Raw genomic sequence first — 25,565 nt, forward strand, 5'->3', positions numbered from 1 at the left:
CTGCCTACAACCCTTGGATTGTACCCTTCCGCCTGCCTAGTGCGCCCTCCCTCTTTCAAACCTGCCAAGCCTCATTTCTCCCCATTTTCAAATTCCTTTTGGAAGGCCAACTCATCCAGGAGGATCTTCCAATGAAATTTCATTTTCCCATTTGTCATTTTAGAACTCAGGCATTCACAAACAGCTGTAAAACTTTAGCATGTGTAAGCCCTTTATTTGCAAAGAATATATCTTGCCCTTCTGTTGTACTTCAATTTGGCTGACTTAGAACTTAAATATTGAAGTACATAAAACAATTTCCTTCCTCTCCTTCCAAACTGTTACCATATTAATCCAATCATCCTGTCCCACCTTGATTACTGCATCAGCCTCCTTGTTGACCTTCCTATATCCTTTATCTCTCTATTCCAGTCCATACGTCACTCTGCTGCCCGGATCATTTTATTACAAAAACGTTCAGGCCATGTTTCCTCACTCCTCAGGAACCTCCAGTGGTTTCTGATCCACCTCCACATCAAGCAGAAGCTCCTTAGCATTGGTTTTAAAGCACTTAATCAGCTTGCTCCCTCCTATTTCACCTCATTGCTCTAACCTAGCCTGCACATCACACTCCTCTAGTGCTAACGTACTAGAGGTACGGTGCAGTAAGCACCATAATTTAGTCTATCTCACTGCCGACCCATATCCAACATCCTGTCTCTGAGCTGCAGTGCCCTTCGTCTTCAAATCCGATGGATGATCACTCTCCCCACCCTCAAAGCCTTATTTAAGGCACAGCTCCTCCAAAACGTCTTCCCTGAATAAGCGCTGATTTCCTTTTCTCCCACTCCCTTCTTTGCCATCCCGATTTGCTCCCTTCTTTCATTCAGCACCATAGCACCTATACTCATATCCATTATGTATTTACATTAGCGTCTGTCTCACCCTTTAGCCTGTAAGCTCGTTGTGCACAGGAAATGCGTCTTTTATATTGCATTATTGTACTCTCATAAGCACCTAGTACAGTGTTCTGCACACAATAAGCACCCAATGAATACAACTGACCAACTGAGTGACTGATTATCTTGTATCTACTCTAGCCCTTAGTACGATGCTTGGCACATATTAAGCACTTAAGAAATTCCAAAAAAAGAAGACATGCACATTCTGGCCTTAGGGAGTTTACAATTTAGCGAAGAGAATAGACACCAGTGGTTCTCATCAGAGAACGTAAGGGTTTTAGAGGGAGGGATACCAATGCCAGGATGAACTAGATCCATTACAAACTGAATATTCAATTGGTAATCTATTTATAGGTAAGAACTGGGAGTGTAAAAGCATACATCGAGATGAAGGGTGACTGTTGATCTGATACTGTAGAACTGTTGTGAATTGCTTGGGCAGACTTCCAGGAATTGGGGAAATGACAAATGTGTCCCTTGGATCTTGGTACCCTCTTCTATATCCCCTGTCCCTGTCCCTCTTTCCTTTTCTCCCACTCTCTTCTTTGCCATCCTGATTTGCTCCCTTCTCATCTCATCAAATAATCAGTCAATCAATCCATGGTCTTTACTGAGCGATTACTGTATGCAGAGCACTGTACTAAATGCCTGGGATTGTACAGTAATACAGAGCTGGTAGATAGGTTTTCTGTCTACAATGAGCTTAAAGGCTAGAGGGGGATAGAGACATTTAATGAATTGGTCACTCAATCAATCAATGGTATTTGCTGAGCACTTTCCAAGTACAGAACACTGTATTAGGTACTTGGAAGATTACAGTATAACTGAGTTGGCAGAAACATTCCGTGGCCACAATGAGCTTACAATCTAGAGGAGGATACAGATATTAATCAATTAGACAATTTACCAGTGGTGTTTATTAAATACTTACTTTGTGTGGAGCACTGTACAAAGCGATCGATCAATCAATGGTATTTATTGATTGCTTACTATGTGCAGAGCATTATAGTTAGCACTTGGGAGAGTAGAACATAACTGAGTTGTTAGACATATTCCCTGCCCACAATGATCTTACCAGTCTAGAGAAGCAGCGTTGCTCAGTGGAAACAGCACAGGCTTGGGAGTCAGAGGTCATGGGCTCAAATCCCGGCCCCACTGCTTGTCAGCTGTTTGACTTTGAGCAAGTCACATAACTTCTCTGTGCCTCAGTTACCTCATCTGTAAAATGGGGATTAAAATTGTGAGCCCACATGGGACAACCTGATCACCTCCCCAGCTCTTAGAGCAGTGCTTTGCACGAGGCAAGTGCTTAACAAATACCAAAATTATTATATTATTAGAGGAGTGTACTTACATGTCTAGAGAAGGATATAGATATTATTCAATCAATCAGGCAGTCAGTGGTATTTATTGAGCACTTATTCTGTGTGGAGCACTGTCTAAAGCAATCGATCAAGCAGTGGCATTTAGTGAGTGCTTATTATGCACAGAGCATCGTACTAAGTGCCTGGGAGAGTACAATACAGCAAAGCTATTAGACATGTTCCTTTCCCACATAGAGCTTACAATCTACAAGGGTATCTTGCATTTCTCGCATGCGGCATCAAGTAAAGATCCTGAACATGAAGTAGGGCCTTCTCAGCCACAGCAGCACACATAGGAAAACCTTTCCTGTTGGAACTCTATCTTTAGACGCGAAGGATGGCTGTAAATCTGGACAAATCCTTGGACAATCCCTCTGACAACGGCTGAAATAATTGGAACAGAGAAACACTCATTCTATGCCAGAGTAGGAGCTGGGGGAGTGTACCCTTTAGGACCCTCATTCATTCATTCATTCATTGAATTCAATCGTATTTATTGAGCGCTTACTGTGTGCAGAGCACTGTACTAAGCGCTTGGGAAGTACAAGTTGGCAACATATAGAGATGGTCCCTAGCCAACAACGGGCTCACAGTCTAGAAGTTGGAGACAGACAACAAAAAAAATATAGATGGGGTCAAAATCGTCAGAACAAATAGAATTAAAGTTATATGCACATCATTAACAAAATAAATAGAATAGTAAATATGTACAGGTAAAGTAAATAGAGTAATAAATCTGTACAAATATATACGAGAGCTGTGGGGAGGGAAAGGAGGTAAGGCGAGGGGGTATGTGGAGGAGAAGAAGAAAAAGGGGGCTCAATCTAGGAAGGGCTCATACTATTGAGTGAATGAATCTTCGTCATGCCAAATCCATCCTAATCCTCCTCGACCAAACAGATGTCTTGGGTACTGTCGACCACCCTCTTTTCTTGGAAACTTTATCCAGCTTCTGCTTTACTGACACTGTCCTCTGTTGGTTCTCTCTGACTGCTTATTCTCAGTCTCTTTCACGGGCTCCTCCTCTGCCTCCCACCCACTAAGTATAGTTGTCTCTCGCTGTTCAGTTCTGGGCCCTCTTCTATTCTCCATCTACACTCACTCCCTTGGAGAACTCATTCACTCTCCCAGCTTCAACTACGACCTCTGTGTGGATGATACACAAATCTCCATCTCCATCCCTGATTTCTCCCGCTCTGCTGTCTCGCATTTCCTCCTGCTTTCAAGACATCTCTACTTCGTTGTCCTCCTGTTACCTCAGGCTTAGCGTGCCCAAAACAGAACCCCTTATCTTTCCACCCAAATCATGTTGACCAATTCACTTTCCCATCACTGTAAATGACCCCATCATCCTTCCTATCTCACAAACCCATAACGCTGGTGTTATCCTCGACTCCCCTTTCTCATTCAACCCATTGCTAAATCCTGGTGATTCGACTACTATCGCATCGATAAACTCTGGCCTTTCCTCTCCATCCAAACTGCTACCTCGTTAATGCAATCACATCCTCTCCCGGCAGGATTACTGTATCAGTCTCCTTGTTGACCTCCCAGCCCCCTGCCTTTCCCCATTCCAGTCAATACTTCCCTCTGTTGCCCAGATCATTTTTTTTACAAAAACGTTTAGGCCATATTTTTCCACTCCTCAAGAAACTCCAAGGGTTGCCCATCTACCTCCACATTAAACAGCAACTCCTCACCATTGGCTTTAAAGAACTAAATCGCCTTGTCCCCTCTTACCTCACCTCATTGCTCTCCTACTACAACCCAGCCCACACACCTCGCTCTTCTAATGCCAACCTTCTCACTGTACCTCGATCTCATCCATCTTGCTGATGACCTCTTGCCCATGTCCTGCCTCTGGCCTGGAATTCCCTCCCACCTCATAACCCACAGAAAATTGCCCTGCCCACACCCCATCTTCAAAGCCTTATTGAAGGCACATTTCCTCCAGGAGGCCTACCATGACTAAGCCCGCCTTTCCTCTTCTCCCACTCCCTTCTGTGTTGGCCTGACTTACTCCCTTTACTCACCCTCCCTTACAGCCCCACAGCACTTATGTATTTAAATGTCATTTTGATGTCCGTCTCCCCCTCTACGCTATAAGCTAGCTGTTGGCAGAGAAAGTGTTTATTGTTGCGTTGTACTCTCCCAAACATTTAGTATAGTGCTCTGCATGCAGGAAGTGTTCAATAAATACAACTGACTGAGTGCCTGAAGGATTGATTACCTTGTATCTTCCCCAGCATTTAAAACAGTGCCCTGCACATAGTAAGCACTTAACAAGTACCATACAAAATATGCTTCATGTTTATATATATGTCAGACCCTCGTGACAGCCCAAGCTGGAACCCTCCGCTCCTCTGACGCTAATCTCCTCACCGTGCCTCGTTCTCGCCTGTCCCACCGTCGACCCCCGGCCCACGTCATTCCCCTGGCCTGGAATGCCCTCCCTCCCAACATCCGCCAAGATAGCTCTCTTCCTCCCTTCAAGGCCCTACTGAGAGCTCACCTCCTCCAGGATGCCTTCCAAGACGGAGTCCCTTCCTTCCTCTCCCCGTCCTCCCTCTCCCCATCCCCCCCGCCTTACCTCCTACCCCTCCCCACAGCACCTGAATATATGTATATATGTTTGTACGTATTTGTTACTCTATTTATTTATTTTATTTGTACATATTTATTCTATTTATTTCATTTTGTTAATATGTATTGTTTTGTTGTCTGTCTCCCCCTTCTAGACTGTGAGCCCGCTGTTGGGTAGGGACCGTCTCTATATGTTGCCAACTTGTACTTCCCAAGCGCTTAGTACAGTGCTCTGCACACAGTAAGTGCTCAATAAATGCGATTGAATGAATGAATGAATTAATTAATGAACGAATATAACATTCAGGGTTGTGTTTATTCATTCAATCAATCAATCGTATTTACTGAGCACTTATTGTCTGATTAATGATCAAAGGTTTGACTTCTGAGATCATGTTTGCATCCAAACTAACAGGATACCTAAAGATCGCTCAAATGACTGAACTGGCCGCCCCTGCCGCCTCCCCCGCCCCCCAAAAAAAAGATCTCTACTGTGATCCATCATTTTTCATGGAACGTATCTGCCAACTGTTATCTTGTACTCTCCAAAGCCCTTAATATGGTGCTCTGCATACAGTATGCGCTCCATAAATATGACTCATTGATTGAGTGATTAGTAGTAGTTCTGAAGTTCAGTCTTTGTATGCTGGGCTCCTCCGCCATTGTCACTTGAAACCTCCTGGGGTCTCAATAGCTGTGCGAAGGTCCTGAGCCTGCCCTGTGAGCTCTGGTCCCTACCCCTCCCCCGCTCCCCATGGCCTCAAGTCCAGCCCATGACCTCACGGAACCCTAACCAACTCACAAACCCTCTAACGGAAAACCCCCAGAGCTAACGCTCATTTCTCTGGGAGAAATCAGAGAAAGCAATAATCATGAACAGTTCTCTGCTCAGGTTCACACGGAAGGAATCTTCTGATTCTGAACATATTCATCTGGCAGATCGGTTCTCTTGAGCAGCTACTGGTGTTTGTGTCTCTAGCTAGATGGTCCCCACCTGGGTGGTTATACTTTCTTGTCAGAAGGCGAAGCTCCTGTTGGTCCCTTACCACCTGGAAAAGCAGGAATTGTCCCTATTGCTGAGGTGTCCAAGAGCTGGTGCGGGGGAGGGGGTCTGCCACACATTTCCAAACACCCCTAGGCCCTCACTCACTGCTCAGCTAAAGCCCATCCGGGATGCTTGGGGCTACACACACACACACTCACACACACACACACACACACACACACACACACACACACACACACACACTACGACCCCCCTAGCTGATATGCAGCCAGTCTAGTTCTAGCTAGGGCTCTGGGTAGATCGGGGGCCGTTCAGCTGTCTCACTGTCAAGCTGACTGGGAGGTGGCGGCGGGTGTCTGCTTCGGTTTTCTCTGCAGGATCTCAAGCTCCCCACCGCGGGCAATTCCAGATCTTGTTCCAGCGAAGAGGGGAGCAGGGACTCCAGTGGCATGGGGAGGCTTACACCCTCCTTGGTGCTTATCGCTTCTTTGCAGACCTTCTGCTGGCTCAGCCTTCCCAGGTCGGGGCGTTTCCACCCTCCCCTTCACAAACTGGGAAGCAGCCCCACGGCGGAGGGGACGGTGAAGGGGAACGAGGATGGGCCCCCTAAAAAAAATTTGTAGATACCCCAAAAGCGGCAGCTTGAGCCAGAAAAGATGACTGCTCGTGACCGCAGGGCCTCTTTTGTGACTCAGGTCATCAGGGGCTACGGTTGCTACAGAGCCTCTAAGGTGGTCCAGCGGCCCCAGTCCATAGCAGTGCCAGTGCCAGTGTCCGTGCCCGTGCCAGTGTCAGTGGTGGTACCAGTTCCAGTATCAGTGCCACCCACCCCTTCCCGACCCAAGGAAACAGCCCCGTTGCATGATGAATTTATAGGAGGCAGAGGAGAATGGGCCACGTGGCAAAAAGATCAAGAGAATCTTAAAGCCGTGGCTCGAGCCGACAAGGATGACTGCACGGGGATGCAGGACCTCTTACATTACCCATCTCATCAGGGGCTACCGCTGCTACAGAGCCTCACAGGTGGCCCAGCGCTCCCAGGCCGTGACATTACCAGTCCAAGTGTCAGTGCCAGTGCCCCTGTCACCAGTTCCTCCCCGAATCAGGAAGAGGGCCCACTGTCTGGTGGCTCCTGAGAAGGTGGAGGACGATGGGCCACCATGCAAAAACGTTAGAAGCAGCTAAATAGAGGGTCCTTCCCACCATCAGGTCAGAGCAGTGGAAGCGGTGGCCCACGGCAGCAGTGGCTTCCACTTGACCAGCACCAAGAGTCCTGTTGCCCCATAGAGACATGGCCGATCCTCCTCTGAGCCAACTTGCCGGGCAAACTGGGGCAGGTAATTTGATGATAGCATTTATTATGCACTTATTATGTGCAAAGCACTGTTCAAAGCGCTGGAGAGGTTACAAGGTGATCAGGTTGTCCCACGGGGGGCTCACAGTCTTAATGCCCATATTATAGATGAGGTAACTGAGGCGCAGAGAAGTGAAGTATCTTGCCCAAAGTCACAGCTGACGAGTAGCGGAGCCGGGATTTGAACCCATGACCTCTGACTCCAAAGTCCGGACTCTTTCCACTGAGCCACGCCGTCTTCTCTAAGGGTAGGAGAGCCTTCCCCTGGATCTGACAGCTATGCTGCCCACTAATCTCAGAAGACTGTTGGGGAGACACTATGCTGGCTGTCCCGACACCACCAACGTGCCACGTGCCGTCACAATGCCAACCTCCCTGACACCTCCTTCTGGCTGCCAAAACAGTAACCGTACTAACCTCCCAGCACCTCCTTCTGACTGCTGACAGTCATTTTTCCACCATCCTCTGACACCATCACAAGCCTTGGGCACAGTCACCGTGCCACCCTCCCAGACACCTCCTCCTGGCCCCTGTGATGGTCACTGTGATATCCACCCCAACATCTCCTTCTGGACGCTGGCACAGTCATTGTGCCACCCTCCCAGACACCTCTTCTGGGATGCTCCAGGAGTCATCAAACCGCTTTCTTGACACCTCTACCAAGCCAACGCCACCAAACATTTTGGCACTTCTTCCGGGTCACCCCACCAACCAGCCCCGACACCTCCGCTGGGCCAGCACACCCTACACCTCCGCCTCAGCTGGGCCACCACGGCCACCCGCCACCACACCTCTCCTGGGCCACCACAGCCACCTGTCTCAACACTTTCTCCGAGGTACCAGACCAGCCACCCCACCACCTCCGCTGGGCCACCACCTTCCGTGACACTTCTGCTTGACCACTGGCACCACCCACAGCAACAGCTCCACTGGGCCACCTGACCAGATGCTCCGACACCCCTGGTGGGCCACTGCCATCATCTGCACCGACACCGCCGCAGGACCACCACACCAGCCACCCTGTCACCTCAGCTGACCCCCCACACCACCCACCCTGACACCTTAGCTGGGCCACCACACCAGCTAACCCGACATCTCCGCTGGGCCACAGCCACTACCTTACCCGATACCTCTGCTGGGCCACCACAGCAACCGCCCAGACACCTCTGCTGGGGCACCAAATAAATGGCTCCAAAACTTCCACCAGGCCATCATACCACCTTCCATGACACCTCTACTGGGCATCCTTTGCCCCGACATCTCTGCTTGGCTACTGCATGTTAGTACAGTGCTCTGCACACAGTAAGCGCTCAGTAAATATGATTGAATGAATCTGCCGCCCAAACTCCTCTGCCACAACATCACTGTCACTTGCCCCGACACCTCCAAGGGGCCAACATCGCCACCCATCCCGACACCTCCACTGGACCACTTTACAAGTCGCGCAGACACCTCCATGGGCCGCCACACCAGCTGTCTAGGCACCTCCGCCGGGCCACCACCCCAAACACCCTGAGGTGAGCCACCCAACCCAAGATCTGTGCCCGAGATGCAAAAAGGGGCCTATTTCGAAAACGGGTTCCCGCAGCTGTGAGAAACCTCATTGTCGCAAGAGGGAACCAAAATCATGCCCAACCCCAAAGGCGTTCCTGGGGTCAGTGCAGATTGTTGTGCTCTGTCCGGAGGCCTGAACGCAGGCACGAGTAAGACCAAATAACTCAACCCTTTTTGCAGAATGATGGGATAGCAGGATCTGGGATTCCTGAATAGTAAACTCAGAGCAGACCACATAATCTGATTTGAGCTGCCCTCGATCTCCCCTAAGGCAAGAGCCATCAACAAACATCAAGAGGTCAGGGTTTTGAACGGGCTGGTGCTGTGAATCTGGGTGCGGTCTTACTTTGCGATTAACAGCAGCCTCATCTTCATGGGGCTTTCCCTCGTCCTCCTTTCATAACGGGGTAGCAGGATTTAGAGTTGTGCAGCATCAGCCCAGTCCGCACCCTCCGCTCCTCCACCGCTGATCTCCTCACCGTACCTCGCTATCGCCTGTCCCGCCATCGACCCCCCGGCCCACGTCATCCCCCGGGCCTGGAATGCCCTCCCTCTGCCCATCCGCCAAGCTAGCTCTCTTCCTCCCTTCAAGGCCCTGCTGAGAGCTCACCTCCTCCAGGAGGCCTTTCCAGACTGAGCCCCTTTCTTCCTCTCCCCCTCGTCCCCCTCTCCATCCCCCCATCTTACCTCCCTCCCTTCCCCACAGCACCTGTATATATGTATATATGTTTGTACATATTTTTTTACTCTATTTATTTATTTATTTAATTAATTTATTTGTACATATCTACTCTATTTTATTTTGTTAGTATGTTTGGTTTTGTTCTCTGTCTCCCCCTTTTAGACTGTGAGCCCACTGTTGGGTAGGGACTGTCTCTATATGTTGCCAATTTGTACTTCCCAAGCGCTTAGTACAGTGCTCTGCACATAGTAAGCGCTCAATAAATACGATTGATGATGATGATGATGTGTAGACTAGCTGGACCTCGTCATAAGGTCATGCGTTCTAATCCTGACTCCACCATTTGTCTGATATGTAACCTTGGACAAACTTCTTCACTTCTTTGTGACTCAGGTACCTCATCTATTTGCTTGTATCCACTCCAGCGCTTAATACTGTGCCTGACACATAGTAAGTGCTTAACAAATACCATAATTATCATTATTATTAGAGTCTGTAGACAAGACCCCTACCCTCAAAGGGTTTAGGGACTATGGTGTGAAGACCACAGATGTCATGCCATCCCTATCTTATAAAAGCCCTCTTTTGACTCCATGGCTCCATCCAAGTATAACGCCCTTCTCCGCCCACCATTCTTCTCCAACTCCTTGAGCTAGTTGTCCACACCCGCTGTCTCCACTTCCTCTCCTCCAATTCTCCCCTTGACCTCCTCCAATCTGGTTTCTGCCCCTTCATTACACAGCAATCCCCTTCTCCAAGGTCACAAATAAACTACATGCCAAGTCCAATGTCCAATAACCTTTCCCAACCTCGTAGGTACCTTTGACACTGTGGACCATCCCCTACTCCTGGAACCATTATCCATCTGCAGTTTCATCAAACTGTGTCCTCTCATGGTGCTCCTTCTACCTCTCCGGTTGCTCATTCTCAGTCTCTTTTGAGGGCTCCTCCTCTGTCTCCCACCCCCAATAGTGGGAGTCCCTCAAGGATCACTTTTGGGTCCCCTTCTTTTCTCCTTCTATATTCACTCCCTTGGAAAATTCATTCGCTCCCAAGGCGTCAGATCCCATCCCTAGGCAGATGATTCCCAAATATCCCTCTCCAGTCCTGATCTCTCTCTCTCTCTCTCTCTCTCTCTCTCTCTCTCTCTCTCTCTCTCTCTCTCTCTCTCTCTCTCTCTCTGCAATCTCACATTGTATTTTGACATTCTGCCAGAACCTCAAACTTAACATGTCCAAAACAGAACTCCTTTTCAATTTAATTGTATTTATTGAGCACTTTCTATATGCAGAGCACTGTACTAAGTACTCGGGAGAGGACAATACAACACTTCACAGACACATTCCCTGCTCACGAAGAGCTTACTATCTAGAGGGGGAGATAGACATTAATATATATAAACAAACTTCTGTTATATACATAATTGCTGTGGGACTGGGACGGGATATGAACAAAAGCATCAGGTCAGGGCGATGCAGAAGGGAGTGGAAGAAGAGGAAAGGGGGGCCTAGTCAGGGAAGACCTCTTGGAGGAGATGTGTCCTAAATAAGGCTTTGAAGTCGGAGAAAATAATTGTTTCTCAGATATGAAGAGGGAGGGTATTCCTGGAGAGATGTAAGATGTCGGCTAGATGTTGGTGGCAAGACAGATAAGATCGAGGTACAATCAGAAGGTTGGCATTAGAGGAGCGAATTATGCAGACTGGGATGCATAGGAAAGTAGAGAAGTGAGGTAGTGGGGGATAAAGTGATGGTGTAGAAGCAGCATGAAGTAGGAGCACCATGGCATAATAGAAGTGCTACGGCATAGTAAGTGGATAGAGCATGGATCTGGGAATCAGAATGTTGTGGGTTCGAATCCTGACTCGGAAACCTGTCTGCTGTGTGACCTGGGATAAGTCACTTGACTTCCCTGGGCTTCATTTCCTTCATCTGCAAAATGGGGATTGAGACTGTGAACCCTATGTTGGACAGGGACTGTATAAAACTTGATTTGCTAATATCCACCCCAGTCTTTACTATAGTGCCTGGCATATAGTAAGGATTACTTAACAAATACCATTATTTCTATTAGTATTATCATTATCATTTTTATTATTATTGTTGAGCGTGTTGAAGCTGATGGAAAAGAGGCTCTGTTTGATGCAAAGATGGATGGACAACCATGGGAGGGTCTTGAGGAGTCGGGAAATATGGCCTGAACGCTATTGTGGAAACACGATCCAGGCAGCAGAGTGAAGTATGGAGTGGAGTGGGGTGAGGCAGGAGGCTGGGAGATCAGCACAAATGCTGATACAGTAATCAAGGTGATATAGGATAAATACCAGGATTAACATGGTGACAGTTTGAATGGAGAGGAAAGGTGGATTTTACCAAAGCAGTGAAGGTCGAACTGACAGGATTCAGTGGTGAATTGAATATGTGGCAAGAATAATGTCAAGGGTTACCAGCTTTCCAGACAGGACAGATCTCATCTGTTTTGCTATAGGGATGGGAAAGTCTCGGGGAATACAGGGTTTGGGTGGGAAGAAAAGAAATTCTGTTTTAGACATGTTTAGTTTGAGGTGGTGGGAGGACTTTCAAGTAGAGAAGCCCTGAAGGCAGGAGGAAATGCCGGACTACAGAGAGGGAGGGGTATAAGGGCTGGAGATGTAGATTTGGGAATCATCTGTACAGAGGTAGCGGCTGTTCCCATTGGAGCAAATGAGTTCCTCCAAGGAGTGGGTGTAGATGGAGGATAGACCTGTTCCCATTGCTACTATTACTACTACTGCCACTTTTACTAGTACTACTACAATTGGTACTACTGCTATTGGTACTACTACTACTATTTTGCTAATTCTACTCTCAGTCAATGTCCCATATCAATGTTATTTACTGAGCACTTACTACGTGCAGAGCACTGTACTAAGCACTTGGGAGAGTACTACAGAATTAGCAGACACTTTGTCTGCTCAAAGCAAGCTTAGAGTCTAGGGGCGGAGACGATATTAATGTGAAAAACTGAGTAATTTATGATACATAATTTAAAGATTTTGGTAAGTAAATTTTATGGGGCTAGGGGTGGAGCGAATATCAAATATCTGAAGATCACTGAGTGAAATGCTTAGACTTTGCAGATGGGAACTCGAGCAGGGGAAATGAGGGCTTTATCAGGGAAGGCTTTGAAGGTGGAGAGAATGGTGGTCTAGCATATATGGATGGGGCGGGAGGGGGGCATTCTAGGACAGAGGTAGAATGTGGGCAAGAGGTCAGCAGGAAGATAGACAAGATCGAGGGTCAGTGAGAACGTTGGCTTTAGAAGACCTTAGTGTGTGGGCTGGGCTGTAGTAGAAGACCGGTGAGGTGAGGTAGGAGGGGACAAGCTGATGGAAGGTTTTAAAGGTGAAAGTGAGACGTTTCTGGTTGATGCAGAGTGGGATAGGCAAGGTCTGGATGTTCCTGAGGACTGGAAGCTGTGAACAGAACCTTTTCCTAGAAAAATGATCTGGACAGCAGAGTGGAGTCTGGACTGGAATAGGGGAAGTCAGGAGGCAGAAAGGTTAGCGAGGAGTCCCACTGCCACTGACACTCCAACACCATTCACCCCTAAAGGGCTTACTCCCCCAGGAATTACCTCCCTCCATACAAAGCGGTTCATTCCTCCTGGAACTTCATCCCCCATCCCAAGCGGCACACTCTACCTAGAACTTCATTCCCCTCCCCCTTGGCATCTCTGTCCTTGTAAGTGCTCCCACCCACAAGTGGTTCAGTCCATTTAGAAATTCACTGCACACCTCTCCTAGTGGTTTTCTCTCCCCCTGGAAATCCATCCCTCCCGCCTCAAGTGGTCCACCTCCATTAGAACTCCATCCACTCCTGCCCCAACCCCGGAACTAGTGCTGGTAGGACAGAGTTGGCAGATACATTTCCTTTGCACAACAAGCTTACAGCCTAGATATTAATATAAAGAAATAAATTCCAGATATGGACATAAGTGCTGTGAAGAAGAGTTTGGGGTGAATACCAAGGATTTATAGGGTTCAAATATGAGTGTATAGGTGACACAGAAGGGAGAGTGAGTAGGGGAAAGAGGACTTAATTGGGGAAGGCCTCCTGGAGGAGATGTGACCTCAGTAAGGTTTTGAAAGTGAAGGCTATTCTGGAGAGATACAGAAGCACAGTGAGGAGGCTAAAAGAACAAGGACAGGTTGGCTCTCACTCAAAAACATTTTCTGAATTTTTGACTTGTAAAAATTTGCTTTGTTTTGTTGTCTGTCTCCCCCTTCTAGACTGTGAGCCCATTGTTGGGTAGGGACCGTCTCTATACGTTGCGAACTTGTACTTCCAAAGCGCTTAGTACAGTGCTCTACAGACAGTAAGTGCTCAATAAATACGATTGAATGAATGAATGAATATTTGTATATCGTCATCAGTTTAGTATGACTTTCGGCCTCTGAAGAATATCACTGATATCATTATACCTACCTTCAACATCCTTTTGAGGTAGCCAGAGTCCTATGCACAAGCAAGGAAGTCAGAGGACCTGGTTTCTAATCCCGGTTCTGCCACTTCCCTGCTTTATGACCACGGGCACGTCACGTCACTTCTCTGTGCCCGAGTTACCTTACCTATAAAATGTGGATTAAGAGAGTGAAACAGAATCTGTGTCCAACCTGGTTATCCTTAATCTATCCCAGCACTTAGTACTGTGCCTGGTACAAAGTAATTGCTTAACAAATACCCATATTATTCTAACCACCAACCTCACATCCTGCCTCTGGCTTGAAATGCCCCTGCTCTCCAAAGCCGACAGACGATCACTTTCCCTACTTTCAAAGCCTCGATAAAGTCAAATCTCTTCCAAGAAGCCTTCCCTGACTAAGTCTTCATTAACTCTTCTCCCATGCCCTTCTGTGTTACACTGATTTGCTCCCTTCATTCATCCCTCATGCATTTATGTCCACATCTGTAATTCATTCATAAATTCATTCAATCATATTTATTGAGCGCTTATTGGGTGCAGAACACTCTACTAAGTGCTTGGGAGAATGCTAAACAACGATATGAGACACATTCCCTGTCCACAAAGACCACAGTCAAGGGGCGGGGGGGGGGGGGGAACAGACATTTCTATGAATGAATGCATATAAGGGCTGTAGGGCTGAGAGGGAGGTAAACAACAGGAACAAATCGGAGCAGTGCAGAAGGGTGAGGGAGAAGAGGAAAGGGGGTGCTTAATCAGGGAAGGCCTCATGGAGATGTCCCTTCAATAAGGTTTTGAAGGGGTGAGAGTAATTGTCTGTTGGATTTGAAAGAGGGAAGGCTTCCATGGCAGACGCAGGATAAGGTAATGGGGTCATTGGTGAGATAGACGAGACTGAGGCACAGTGAGAAGGTTGGCATTAGAGGGGCAAAGTCTGCAGGCTGGTTTGTACTAGGAGTGTAGGGAGGTGAGGTAGGAGGGGGCAAGGTGACTGAGTGTTTAAAAGCCAATACTGAGGAGTTTTTGTTTGATGCGGAGATGAATGGGCACCCACTGGAGTGTTTCGAGAAGTGGGGACTAATAATAATGATTATAGTATTTGTTAAATGTTTGTTATGTGCCAAGAACTCTTCTAATCACTGGGGTAGCTACAGAATAATCAGGTTGGACACCTTCCTTGTCCCACAAGGAGCTGACAGATGTATTCCCCATTTTACAGATGAGGGACCTGAGGCACAGAAATGTGAAGCGACTTGCCGAAAGTCACACAAGCAGACAAGTGGCAGAGCCGGGATTAGAACTCACATCCTCTGACTCTTAAACTTTTGCTTTTTCCACTAGGCCATGCTGCTTGTTCTGAACGTTTTTGCAGGAAAATGATCCAGGCAGCAGAATTAAGTAAGGACTAGAGTGGGGAGAGGAAGGATGCTGGAAGATCAGCAAGGAAGCTGATGGCATAATCCAGGTGGAATAGGATGAGTGATTGGATTAATGGGGTAGCAGTTAGGATGCAGAGGAAAGGGCAGATTTTAGCAATGTCTTGAAGGTGGGGCCCACAGGATTTAGTGATGTGTTGAATATGTGAGTTGAATGAGAGAGGAGTCTAGAATAACACTAAGGTTCTAGGCCCTGGAGACAAGAAGGATGGTGGTGGAATCTAGAGTGAAGAGAAAGTCGGAGGGAGGACAGCGTTTGGGTGGGAAGATAAGGAATTCTGTTTTGGACATGTTGAGCTTGAGGTGAGCTTGAGCTTAAGTAGCGATAACCTGAAGGCAGGAGGAAATATGAGGCTACAGAGAGGGAGAGAAATTAGGAGATATAGTTTTGGGAACCATCTGCATAGAGGTAATAGTGGCAGCCATGGGGGCAAACGAGTTCTCCAAGGGAGTGGGTGTAGATGGAGAATAGAAAGGGACTCAGAACTGAACCTTGGGAAAGAAAGGAGGACTCCGCCCTAAGAGACTGAGAATGAATGGTCAAAGAGATAAGAGGAGAACCAGTAGAGGACAGTGTTAGTGAAGCCAAGATAGAGGAGGATTAGGATTAGGATGGAGTAGAGGACGTTGGATTTGGCGAGAAGGAGATCGATTTATTTTAATGTCTATCTTCCCCTCTAGACTGTAAACTCATTTTGGGCAGGGAATGTGTCTGAAAACTCTGTTGTCCTGTTATAGTGTACTCACCTAAGTGCTGAGTACTGATACTGTACTGATACAATGCTCTGCACACAGTAAGCACTCAATAAATAAGATTGACTTATTGATCAAGCTGAGTCTAACACATTTTCATTCAAAAAGAATCAGCTGGTTTAAGGGGCCACAGATCCCATCTAGTTTCAGGTTTGTCATTCATTCATTCCATCGTATTTATTGATCGCTTCTTGTGTGCACAGCACTGTACTAAGCGCTTGGGAAGTACAAATTGGCAACATAGAGAGACGGTCCCTACGCAACAGCGGGCTCACAGTCTAGAAGGGGGAGACAGACAACAAAACAAAACATATTAACAAAATAAAATAAATAGAATAAATATGTACAAGTAAAATAAATAAATAAATAGAGTAATAAATACGTACAAGCATATATACATATATACAGGTGCTGTGGGGAGGGGAAGGAGGTAAGGCGGGGGGGATGGGGAGGGGGAGGAGGGTGAGAGGAAGGAGGGGGCTCAGTCTGGGAAGGCCTGCTGGAGGAGGTGAGCTCTCAGTAGGGCTTTGAAGGGAGGAAGAGAGCGAGCTTGGCAGATGTGTGGAGGGTGGGCATTCCAGGCCAGGGGGATGACGTGGGCCAGGGGTCGACGGCGGGATAGGCGAGAACGAGGCACAGTGAGGAGATTAGAGGCAGAGGAGCAGAGAGTGCGGGCTGGGCTGTAGAAGGAGAGAAGGGAGGTGAGGTAGGAGGGAGCGAGGTGATGGAGAACCTTGAAGCCGAGTGTGAGGAGTTATTTGTACCTAAATCCCTTTGGGAGCATGGCGGCCTCCATCTCTTGGGAGACAAAAGAGGAATAATCATCAATGACAAAATCGGCGTAGTGGGTAGAGCACCCTGCGCCTACTAGTCAGGTCATGGGTTCTAATCCTAGCTCCACCACTTATCTGTTGTGTGACCTTGGACAATTCACTTCAATTCTCTGGGCCTTCGTTACTTCATCTTTAAAGTGGGGATTAAGACTGTGAGCCCCATGTGGGATAGAGATTGTGTCCTTCCCGATTTACATGTATCCACCCCAGCACTTAGTACAGTGCCTGGCACATAGTAAGTGCTTAAAAATGCCATTTACATTTTTATCAATATTATCCACACTGCCAACCATGGTCCATTTTTATGAGGGTAGGACATTTGTCAACATGATGAACTTTGACCCTTTGAAGGATTCCATTAGATTGGCTTCTGATGGAAGCAATGTGGCCTGATGGATAGGCCCCAGGCCTGGGACTTGCAGGACCTGGTTTCTAATACTGTCTCCACTACTTTTATGCGGCATGATCTGAGGTAATTAACTTCACTTTTCTGAGCATGTTCCCTCAGTTGCAGAATGCAGATTCAAACCCTGTTCTCCCTCTTACATAGAATGTGAGCCTCATGTCGGACCTGATCTTCTATCTATCCCAGAGCCTAGTACAGTGCTTGGCACATACTAGGTGCTTGTTAACTACTAGAATTATCACCATCATTATTATAATTAGAAAAATATTTTCACTCGCTATTTGTTTTCTGAAATATAAAATCTTTATATTTTTGGATTGTGTACAATAGTTTTTTTTTCACAACATCGACTCGTTCATTCATGCATGATGGGTGTTTTAAGGAGGTGAGGGCTCCATTAGAAAATATTTTATGACATTTGTCATTTCCAGGTCGGGGCTTTTATGTTTCTTACCAATGAGAAGTTTAGAGCAGGGTCTAGTGGAAATAGAGCCCGGGCCTGGGATTTGGAAGTTGGAGGACTGGGCTCCCCCAAGGGAAGGCAGCAAGTGGGCTAGGAGTGCCCGGGCCCTGAGTGGGAAGCTGTTGACAAGGGTCTGGAGAGCTGGCTGGGAGCCTAAGACTTGACCCGATCCTTCTCGGGATAGATGAGTGGGCAGTGAGCTGCCCCACATCGTTGCTGCGCTTGGGTTCAGGGGCTCATGGCTGCAGGGAGAATTTAGGGTTCATGGCTGCAAGGAACGTTTCCAGTTCACTGGTGCAGGGAGTCATGAGGGTTTGCATCTGTAGGGAGGATGTGGGGTTCTTGGCTGCAGGGAGCATTTAGGGTTGGTGCGTGCAGGGAATATTTAGGGTTTATGGCTCATGGAGTATTTAGGATTTGTCCCTGTTGGGAGCACTTAGGGTTTAGATCTGCAGGGAGTGTTTAGAGTTCGCACCTGCTAGGAACAATTAGGTCTATGAGGCAGACAGTAGGTCAAGCCCCTGAGAGAGTTCGATGGGGCAGGCACAGGAGGGGTCCTCATCAGGGGCAAATGGTAGCTGGGGTGATGAGAATGGCAGGCTCAGGGTGGGCGGGGGCTGGTGTCCCGGGGTACGGACAGCCTGGGCCATTGTTCAGAGTGCCATCAGGGTCCCGCAGTGAGGACAGCAAGATATGCGGACAAGGGTGACAAACACTGAAAATCGGGGACAATGCGGACATGGCCGGTAGATGTTAAAAGACGGGGTGATGAGGCATGGCAGGCAACTGTGAAGGGCAGGGATGATGGCGATGTTGCTGGAGGACATTTACGGAAGGGGGCGATCCACACACGGCAGGCATATGCTCAAAGTAGTGACGAGGATGTGGCCAACAGACGTTAAAGGAGCGGGGCGATGCAAACGTCGCCGACAGACTTTGAAGTATGGCGGCTATCCAGATGTTGCCAGTAAACGTTCAAGGAATTTATGAGGATGTGGCTGGCAAACCTTAAAGGTCAGGGATGATGCAGACCTGAACGGTATATTTTAAAGGAATGGAGCGATGCAGACTTGGCTGGCGGACAATGAAGGACGGGGACAATGCGTACGTGGCTGTAAGACGTTAAATGTCGGGGGTGATCAGGATATGATCGGCCAAAGTTCAGTGTCAGGGGCGATGAGGACGTGGCCAGCAGTCGTTAAAGGAGGGGAAGATGCAGAAGTGGCCGGCAGAAGCTGAAGGATGGGAGCGAGCAGGACAAGGCTAGCAGACATTAAAGGATGCAGGTGATAAGGACATGGCCGGCAGATATTAAAGGACTGGGGTGATTTGGAAATTTCTAGCTGATGTTACAAGATCTGCAGACATGGCCAGCAGACATTAAAGTAGTAAAGTAGTGGAAGATGCAGACATGGCTGGCTGAAGCTGAAGAACACGGGCGATCTGGACATGGCCAGCAGAGGTTAAAGGGCCGGGGTGATGTCTGGCTGATGTTAAAAGCCGGGGACGAGATGAACATGGCTGGCAGATGTTAAACAATGGCGTCTATGCAAACATTTCCTGCTGGCTTTAATGACTGGGGCAATGTGCACTTTTCTGGCTCACGATAAAGGATGGGGGCAATGCAGATGTGGCCAGCTCATATTAATGGACTGGATGATCTGGATATAGCCGGCAGGCATTCAAGGACTGGAGTGATCTGGACGCGGCCCGCTGGTTTTAAAGGAGAGCTGCGATTCAGACATGACTGGTGGAAGTCAAATGAGGGGAGTCCAGATCCCCGGGGAGAGGGCAGGGCCGGGCTTTCTGTGGTGGTTGGGCATGGGCGGGGGCACTTATTCCAGTTGGGCATAGCCGGTGCCCCGGGAGAGGCCGATGTTATGTTCACTCCCTGCCCTGGGGGTGCACCCTGGTCTTCATCCGCAGGAAATTCCTCACTCACTCCGGGCACAGGCCACCCAGCCCAGCACCCTTCTTTCGTTTCACTCTGTGACCTCCCGTCTGTTCGCGGGGTCCCTGGCCCATGTCCGATGGGCAGGGCGCCTGAGGAGACCCGGGGCTCCCGGGCGGCTGCTCCGTGAGGGGTGGGGGTTGGGGTAAGCGGACCCTGTCACGTGACTCCTGGTGGCATCACTGTGGGGCGGGTGGCCGGATATGGAGGAGGCAGGGGGTGGGTAATGAGACGGGAGCGGGGGTTCCATGCTCTACCTCCCATCTTCTTCCAGTCAGAGTGACCCCTCCTGTGAGGGGGGCCCCCAACCCCCCTTCCCCGCGGGCAGGTAGGCTTGTCAGGGCGGCCCTCAAACATGGCACTGCTTCCCTTGTCCCTTTAGCCTCGGCCTTTCCCGCCCAGGACTGGCTCAATTTCTCCTCGGGGCGGGGGAGAGGGCAGGGTGAGGGGCGCCACAGAGCCACCATGATTGGCTGCTCTTGGCCTGCCGGCCCCGCTCTCTCCCGCCCCAGCCAAGCCGCTCCTTTCTAGCCCACGGATTGGAGCGCGCGCGTGCACGTGTGAGTGTTCGCTCCGGCTTGCCCCGCCACCACCCGCGGGCTGATAAACTACGGTGGGAAGCTCTAGCGCAGCTCCCGGGCTAGGCCGCTCTTGGCTTGATCCACCCCCACATCCTGCCGGGGAAAGGGCCGCGTCCCCATTAAAGGTGGCGCACCTCCCACTGACGCCAACTTAAACTGTCAAACTGAGGCCTCCTTCTCCTGCCCTACCCTGTGACCTCAGGCAGCAGGGAACGGGGCGGGGCCCAGAGATTGGGAACCGGAGTGGGCGGGGCCTATATGGGCGGGGCCAGTGAGCAGAGCACGAGGGAATAGGAATAGGCGGAAACCGGGGCGGCGGGGCCCAGATAGGGAGGGGCCCAGGAGACAAGAAGGGGGGATGGAGGGGATGGGAATAACTCAGCCCTCCCCTTTGATTCTGTCTCACTTTTGCCCTGTCTGACTCTCCCCTCATCTGACTCTCTTGTCATCTGATTTCCCCATATCTGACCCTCCCCCTCCTGATTCTCTCCTCTCTTGACTCTTCCCCATCTGACTCTCCCATGGCTGGCTCTCCCCTGTCTGACTCACCCCGAGGACTCTCCGACATCTGTCTTTCCCCCAGTCTGACCCTCCTGCTTCTTACTCTTCCCCATCTTACTTTCCCCTCGTCTGACCTCCCCTATGGCTGACCTCCCAATGTCTCACCCCGTCTGACTCTTCCCCATCACTCTCCCCGAGCTGACTCTCCCGCATCTGATTCACCCCTCATCTGACCCTCCCCTTTTCTGACCTCCCCACGTCTGAATCTTTCGTAGCTTGAATCTCCCCCATCTGACTCTCTCTTGTATAGCTCTCCCCAATTGACTCTCGCCACTGTGACTCTCTCCCTGGCACTCTTCCCTGTCTGACTCTCCCCTGTGAGACTCTCCCCTCGTCTAACCCTCCCTCAACTGTCTCTTGCCGCATCTGACACTCCCCTCATCATCCTCTCCCCTGGGCCACACCCTCCCCCTAGGCCGACTCTCTCCAGGATCCCTGTCAGCTGACTGTGTCCCGGGGGACCTGGGAAGAGCTTAGTTCATGACTCAGCATACAGTAAATACTTACATATTATACTATTATAGTATTATAATAATTTTTAAATATAATATAATATATAATGTTATTATCAAATATAATTATACATTATATTATTAATAATACATCATTACTATATTATTATTGATATAATATCATGCTATTATAGAATTGTAATACTTTTGATTAGTTGAAGGAGATGGGCCCTGTCCCTCACTTGGTCTTTTCCTCCCTCCTTCCCTCCCTCCCGGTTCCAGTCCCGGGGCAGCTCCAGGCCTTGTCATTCCCTCAGACTCACCGTCTTCCCTGCTGGAACAAGCTGAATCTCTGCTGGCTGTGGACCTGCCAGTCTCGATCCGCAATGGCGGCTCTGGAAAGAAACCAAACGGTGGAAAAACCTGTTGTAAGTTGGGACGGGTGGTGGCCCCTTGCTCTCCTCCACTTTTCTCTTTCTCCCCACCGCACTGACCCCCATGGGTGTCTGACCTTGTGTTATGCTTTATCATTTCATCGATCCCGATAATCTGCCCCACGTCCCTCCTCCTTCTGACACCGTTAAACCGGGAGACACCGAAGGGCAGGGGCTGGGCCTGATTCAGAGCCAGAAGTGCTCTCCCAGCGCTCAGGGCAGTGTTCTGCCCACAGGAAGCACTTCCATCTATGCCGTTCCTGCACAGAAAGCACTGGCCTTTTGATAACAGGCCACAAAGAGGCCCAGAGCGAGACCCTCCCCAAACCGCCAGCTCGGGGACCCTGCCCTGGCATTGAGGCCCACATTTCCAAACTTCAGCCAGGTCTCCCCCAATCCCGGTGACACCCTCCATCCCCAAACAAATAGACGTCCCTCAACAGGACCGAGGCGGGTTCTAGACTCTGTGCTAGATGGGAAAACTCAATATACAAAGGTTTGGATTAAGCTAATGGGCCCCGACTCGAGCCTAATTGCTTCATAGCTGCTCTTTTGGCTCACCCAGGACAGGGCCCGGCGGAGCGGGATAGGAGGCTGTTTGGAAGGAGCAGTTTCCATTGCCATGGGCACCATTGTTGAAGGAGGGGCTTGGTGAGGTCAGGGCGGGGCAGGGGGAAGATATTCCGAAGGGAAAGGAGCTTGTCCTGAGTGGGTGGGGAATCACCTGACTTTGGGCCCTGAAATTTGGCCAAAGAGCCCAGGCCTGAGAGTCAGAGGACTCTGATCCCGGATCCACCACAGGTGTACTTGGTGATCTTGGGCAAGTCAACGCACTTATCTAAGCCTCAGTTCCCTCATCTGTAAAATGGAATTTAAGACTGTGAAACCCATATAAATTCGGGACTGTGTCCACCCTGATAATCTTTCATTTACCCTAGCGCTTGATGTATAGAAATTGCTTAATAAATACCATAATCATTGTTATCGTCATTATTATCATAATTTCTCATGTTGAAAATAACGTGGGTCTGAGCCTAGTGCGTCCTGGGGAGGGGCAAAGGGCGTCTGTTGGCTGGAGTCAGCATGGAGAATTTCCCCTTTCCCACCAGGACCCTTTCTCCCCTCCACATTTCTTGTCTACCCTCTTTGCTCAGGAACCAGACCAGACTGAAACACAGAGCCACCGTTAACACGGTTATAACAGTATTATCTTTGGGACTTGGTAAATACTTAGGGTCTGCCAAGCAATGCACTAAGCAATGAGGTAGATACAAAGGGGCTCCCAGTCTAAGGAGGAGGAAGGACAGGATTTGAAATCCTCTTGACATATGTAGAAGCTGAGGTACACAGACGTTAAGGAACATATTCAAGGTCACTGAGTGGGCAAGTGACAGAGCCTGTATTAGAACCCCGGACTCCTGACTCCCAGTTTTCTGAAATGTCCACTAGGCAGAGCTACTTCTACTACTGCTACTACTGCATTCATTCATTCATTCAATCATATTTATTGAGTGCTTACTGTGTGCAGAGCACTGTACTAAGCGCTTGGGTAGTACAAGTCGGAAACATATAGAGACGATCCCTACCAAACAGAGGGCTCACTGTCTAGAAGTGGGAGACAGACAACAAAATAAAACATGTGGACAGGTGTCAAGTCGTCAAAATAAATAGAATTAAAGCTAAATCATCATCATCATTATCATCAATCGTATTTATTGAGCGCTTACTATGTGCAGAGCACTGTACTAAGCGCTTGGGAAGTACAAGTTGGTAACATATAGAGACAGTCCCTACCCAGCAGTGGGCTCACAGTCTAAAAGGGGGAGACAGAGAACAAAACCAAACATACTAACAAAATAAAATAAATAGAATAGATATGTACAAGTAAAATAAATAAATAAATAAATAGAGTAATAAATATGTACAAACATATATACATATATACAGGTGCTGTGGGGAAGGGAAGGAGGTAAGATGGGGGGATGGAGAGGGGGACGAGGGGGAGAGGAAGGAAGGGGCTCAGTCTGGGAAGGCCTCCTGGAGGAGGTGAGCTCTCAGTAGGGCCTTGAAGGGAGGAAGAGAGCTAGCTTGGCGGATGGGCAGAGGGAGGGCATTCCAGGTCCGGGGGATGACGTGGGCCGGGGGTCGATGGCGGGACAGGCGAGAACGAGGTACGGTGAGGAGATTAGCGGCAGAGGAGCGGAGGGTGCGGGGTGGGCTGTAGAAGGAGAGAAGGGAGGTGAGGTAGGAGGGGGCGAGGTGATGGAGAGCCTTGAAGCCCAGGGTGAGGAGTTTCTGCCTGATGCGCAGATTGATTGGTAGCCCCTGGAGATTTTTGAGGAGGGGAATAATATGACCAGAGCGTTTCTGGACAAAGATAATCCGGGCAGCAGCATGAAGTATGGATTGAAGTGGAGAGAGACACGAGGATGGGAGATCAGAGAGAAGGTTGATGCAGTAGTCCAGACGGGATAGGATGAGAGCTTGAATGAGCAGGGTAGCGGTATGGATGGAGAGGAAAGGGCGGATCTTGGCAATGTTGCGGAGCTGAGACCGGCAGGTTTTGGTGACGGCTTGGATGTGAGGGGTGAATGAGAGAGCGGAGTCGAGGATGACAACAAGGTTGCGGGCTTGTGAGACGGGAAGGATGGTAGTGCCGTCAACAGAGATGGGAAAGTCAGGGAGAGGACAAGGTTTGGGAGGGAAAACAAGGAGTTCAGTCTTCGACATGTTGAGCTTTAGGTGGCGGGAAGACATCCAGATGGAGATGTCCTGAAGGCAGGAGGAGATGCGAGCCTGAAGAGAGGGGGAGAGAGCAGGGGCAGTGATGTAGATCTGGGTGTCATCAGCGTAGAGATGATAGTTGAAGCCGTGGGAGCGAATAAGGTCACCAAGGGAGTGTGTGTAGATTGAGAACAGAAGGGGACCAAGTATTGAACCTTGGGGAACCCCCACAGTAAGAGGATGGGAGGGAGAGGAGGAGCCTACAAAAGAGACTGAGAAAGAACGGCCGGAGAGATAAGAGGAGAACCAGGAGAGGACGGAGTCTGTGAAGCCAAGAAATAAATAAATAAATCTATTTATTTATTCATTTATATTAATGTCTGTATTCCCCTTTAGACTGCAAGCTCCTTGTGGGCAGGGAGTGTATCCACCACCTTTGTTATATTGAACTCCCCCAACCGTCTAGTACTGGCCTTTGCACACAGTAAGCGTCCTTTGCACACAGTAAGCGTTCAGTAAACGTGATTGATAGATTAATTAGAAAACAGACTGAACCATGCCAGTGAGCCATGTTTGTCCTAATACTGAAAATAATATCTGTGAGATCTGGTAAGTACTTTGACTGTGTCAAGCACTGTGCTTAGCACTGGGGTAGGTACAGTGGGCCTCACATTTCCACAACTGATTCGTGCATTTTGAGCTAAGACCTCTTCATCAGGATAAGTCTCAGAAATGACCGAATATGCCACCACTCCATCCAGTTGCCTCATCCATTGTCTCAGTGGTTAAATTATGTGTCTAGAGCTGGGAAGAGGTAGGGTGGATTGTTCATTGACACCACTCCTGCCCTTCCCTCAGTGGCACTGTGTTCCCCCTCCCCCATCATTCCCGTTCCCTTCTTTGTCTTCCGAAGGGGTGGGTACGCATTTAGACCAACACCAATGCAGCGTTATTTGTCTCGGGCACTTCCTAGCCGTCAGATATGACCTCCCTCTCTCGGTGTTGTATTAAGTCTTCTGACTG

The sequence above is a fragment of the Tachyglossus aculeatus genome, unplaced genomic scaffold, assembly GCF_015852505.1.
Source record: "Tachyglossus aculeatus isolate mTacAcu1 unplaced genomic scaffold, mTacAcu1.pri scaffold_100_arrow_ctg1, whole genome shotgun sequence".
NCBI lineage: Eukaryota > Metazoa > Chordata > Mammalia > Monotremata > Tachyglossidae > Tachyglossus > Tachyglossus aculeatus.